Below are 4,521 nucleotides of genomic sequence, written 5' to 3'. Positions count from 1 at the left end.
GCAGGCAGGAACTATTCAGGATTCGCCCAACCTTTCCTGGACCTGGACAGAGCATGTGTTGCTGAGAGCTTGTGTGAGCAAAACCAGGAAGCCATGGTCAGCCGTATCCCTGTACAAGAGAGCAGAGCTTAGCGGTCTGTACTCCTCAGGGAAGGAGCCGTGTCATCTGGGCAAGGGGGCTAAACAGGCTAAAAGCTTTCAGGGATGCCCACATTCACACATCTGACCATTTGCTCTGCAACGGAACAGGCCTCTCCTCTCTCCCTCCCTCTCTTTCTTTCTTTCTCCTTCTTTCTTTCCAAAAAAAAATAAGATTTATTCATTTTATTTTATGAGTGAGTACTCTTCCTGCATTTTACGTATGTTCACCATACTCATGGCTGTTCTCAGAAGTCAGCCCACAGAACTGGATTTATGGACAGTTGTGACCCATTAGGTGGGTACTGGGAATCGAACTCAGATTCCTCTGCAAAAGCAGCATGAGATTTTTTTTTAAAACTTTTTATTAGTTCTTTGTGAATTTCACATCACGCACTCCAATCCAACCCATCTCTGTCTCCCCTCATACCTGCCCTTCATCCTTGCAAACACCTGCCAACAGAGGGAGGGGGAACATCTCATTGTGGAAGCCGTAGCATGTCCCAGGATTCCCTTTTGTCCACCCTTCTTTGCTTGCAAGTATTTATTGCAATGACTTCTTGGTCTGGTGTGGGGCCTCAGGCTTCTGCTACTCTATCAGTATTAGACCCTCTCAGACATCCTGTTGTTGCCCTGTGTCATGGCGATGCTATAGTTCTGTATCTGTAGGACTGGCCCCTTCGTGTACTCCAGCAGGTCATCAATGATGCAGGGCTGGAGTGGGCCAATCCAAAGTCCTGAATCTGGGCCTGACAGGTATCTGAGAGAGTCAGTTTGTCAGCTCTCTTGCTTTCACACCCTCAGGGTTGGCTCACTGACAACCAGGGCCAGCTTAACCCTGCTGCCCAGGCAAGGTGTGGGGCCCACCCTCCCGAGTGTTGCAGCCGGTGAGGAACATGACCCGTTCTCCCTCTCTCATGACCCTGGGACCAGCTCTCCCACCTGCCCTAGGTGGCGAACGATGAGGGAGGGGGCCATGTCACTGCACAATAGACAAGTGGCAAGGCTAGCTCTCCCATGCTCATGCCCTCAGGCCAGCTTGTTTGCCTGTGCCCCTTCCAGCCCCTGCAGGGTCAGCTCTACTGTGTTCCCTAGGTGAGGTTCAGAGCCTGCTCTCCTGAGTACTGCAGCTGGAGAGGGACAGGGACAGCTCCCCTGCTCTTGTGACCTCAGGGCTAGGTCTCCCACCTGCTGCAGGTGGCAAAGGGTGAGGGGGAAGTGGGGTCCCTCTCGCTCATCCATGACACTGCTTGGGAGATGAGTGGTAGGGCCAGCTCTCTCCACACTTATATATTCCCGGTGCTGGCTCACCCTCAACTCCCTGTGTGGGCTCGCTCTCCCCAGGGCCAGTTCTACCATGTTGAGCAGGTGAGGGGTGAGACCAGTTCTGCACAGCCCTTAGACATTGACATGGCCCCAAGTGAGCAGTAGCCCAGACTAGGGAGTCTACCTGACTTTGGATGGCAGCAGACCTCTGCTGCTGCAGGGCCACGGACCCAGACATGGCCCCAGGTGACAGCACATGGCAGGACCCCACCATGGTCCTAAGTGGCATCATTGGCTACTCGCATCAGGCTGTTTCTCACTACCCTTGAGTCTCCAGCTCTGCTTCTCTTCACTACGCCCACAACCTTTTGCTTCTCTTTCTCAACCACTTACTTATCCTCTTAGTTGCACCCCGGGGTCTCTGAGTGTCTGGAGTCATCTCAGGAGCGGTCTCAGGAGTGCTATGTCCAGCCTGTGCTTGTGGCACCAGGAAAGGGTCATCTCGGGCTGCTAACCATTCAGGTGTTCACAGGTCAGAACAGAGTTTGGACGCAGCCTCTCTCCTCTCTGCCACCTACTGGTGACACAGCAGCCACACCTGCAATGACTCTAGGGGCAGGACAACAGTGCTCTCTCTTAAAGGCTGAGCCATCCCTCCAGCCCCTTCCTTTCTTCTTGGACCTTGGGTCATATCTCTTTTCAGTCTTTCATAGACTTGTAGTCTAAAGACAATTATTAGAATCAATAAGCTTACCCATCCAGACTATAAATCTACATTGCTACCAGGAAAGAAAATCTTTGAAGTGTGTGTACATTAAATCCTGTGGATTTATGGGTACAGCCTGATCATCAGTTTGGCTGAGAGTCTGGTTTCCAAGTTAACCTGTGCTAGCACCTTGCTCTCCATATGCTCACCCTGGCCTTGGTCACAGCCCCACCAACCATAGGAGTTCAGATCCTACAGCTCCACTCTGATCCCCTGAGCTAGTTTGAGAGCCTTGCATCTAGGGAGTTCTGGAGCACCTAGGTCCTCACGCCTTCCCTGGCAAGCAGGAAAGTCAGCCACAAAAAGCCAATCCCTTCAAAGCTTCGAGTCCAAGGCTCACTCCCACTCACCCTCCAAAGATTATTAATTTCATCATTCTTTTTAGAGATCTTGCCCAGAGGGAGCCTAACGCCTGCCATCGGCTATATATGGTCTTCTACAGCACCCACTGTGCCAGGTTACCCCACAGTCACTCTTCCTATAGTCCTAGGATCCTCTCTTTTTCCTTCCAATGGGCTTGCCTGAGACTCCACCTATACCATCACTGTGCCCCAAATGCACACTTTTGGGACACACTGCCTGCGACAGGCTCCCACCCCGCTGTGAGCACTTTTGCCCACTCACCTCCCTTCCCCTGCTTCCTAAGCTCTATATTACTATTTCTAACACAGCTTGTTTTCTTCCCTGAGCCTGCCTATGTTTAATCCTTGCCCACCCAATAATGACCCTTTTGTGCTGGTCCACAGGAATGAACATCCATTGATTTTAAGTAAAAGCTGCTCTCGCTACAAGACAATGGCTTCGATTGGATTGTTTATTCGTATGAGAAAACAGTCTTTCTTATCCTATCCTATTACATGTTGGTTGTTCATCTGCTTAATCCATTTTTATTGAGCAGCTACTATATATAACCCAGGCACCAAGTTAAGTGCCAAGAACGGAAAGGTGATTAGGGCATGGTTCTTACCCTCAGAGGCTTTGCAGTCTAATCAGAAACCCTTCCTCAAAGGCAGCACAAAATACGGGCGCTGCTGTATTCAAAGCATGGACAGAATATGACTTCTCTGTAGATTTGTTTCCGTTATTAAAAGGACTATTTGACCAGAGTCATGTACCCAGAAAGGATCAGAACCAGGGATGCTGTAGGTCTTAACCTCCTCCACGGCATCCAAGATGGTGGAAATGGAGGGCAGGCATGGCAGCAAAAATGGAGAGACGGTACATCAGTGGGTGGATATAACAATATGGATGCAGGATGTCTACCGCCAGTGGTCAGCTAATGAGCTCTCCAACAGAGACTCTGTGACTTGGAAATGCGTCTGCTATTAGCAGAAACTGAAGGCTAGGAGGGAGTCCAGAGGCTGAGGGGGCGTGGGTCAGTTAATCCTCCAGGGTCATTAAAAGACTAGGCCAGAATGGTGACACGGACCAAAACAGTTAACAAAGAGGGTAGATCAAAGAAAGTCCTCCTGAAAGACAAATCTGGTCATTTAAAGCTTTCTTTTAGAATTTTAATGTCATACGATTCACACAACTAAAGTCAATTATTCTCAAGTGGACAGTTCAGTGGTATCTATACACAGCAGTATTTATAGCTGTCTTTTCATTGTCCCCCCCGCTTACTAACTGCCGGGTCATGTGATAATTCTATGTCAAACATGAGAAACCAGCCACTTAATTGCTAACCAGAAAACTGTTTTCAGATGGCCAATAATGAAAGGGAAAAGGGCTGTAGGACTTGGAGAAACCCAGGTTCAGGTAGGTAAGGACATACGCTAAGGACTAAGCCAACTCTTCCCGTTCCCACACGTAAGTCAGTATGCATTTCCCAGCCTCTGTCAGCTGGAGGACACCATGAAATCTCATGCCTCTCAACAGAATCAGAGCATGCAAGACCTGTCCTATGGAGATCATAATCAGGTACCCACTCTCCTCTCCTGCATGCTGGATGCAGGCAGCCATAGTAGCCTAGCAACCAATGTGGGAGGAACCACCAAGTTGAAGAAGCCTGGACCTCTGGGTTACCAACAAGCAGACTCAGTAGCCCTTCAGACTTAGAGTAGACTGAACTTTTCCTACATGAATTCATGAGTCCCTTTTGCAACGATAGCATTTCCACAGAGAGAACCACACCTTCCTCAGAGACCTACTGCTTGAAGCCAACATGAAAGATCAAAGGCCAGGAGAGGCCAGAGGCCAGGTGAGCTTGGGGGGACCAAGGGGTTTGAGCCCATGTTCTTTCTAAGTCACAGGCTAAGAGAGGTCATACGAATCAATAAGCTTACCCATCCAGATTATAAATCTGGCCTCTGGCCAATCTTAGCCGTCTGCCGGGCCAGCATCGGGACCAG

The 4,521-nt window shown here is 49.7% G+C and overlaps 1 pseudogene; it reads right to left on the bottom strand.

Annotated features, from left to right (window-relative positions):
- Window positions 1-1,902: 1,902 nt before the first annotated feature.
- On the bottom strand, window positions 1,903-2,024 carry LOC116911833 (annotated as a pseudogene).
- Between the last annotated feature and the right edge of the window lie 2,497 nt (window positions 2,025-4,521).

This window comes from Rattus rattus, chromosome 10 (genome assembly GCF_011064425.1).
Source record: "Rattus rattus isolate New Zealand chromosome 10, Rrattus_CSIRO_v1, whole genome shotgun sequence".
Taxonomy (NCBI): Eukaryota; Metazoa; Chordata; class Mammalia; order Rodentia; family Muridae; genus Rattus; species Rattus rattus.
This window is presented reverse-complemented; position numbering and strand designations above follow the sequence as displayed.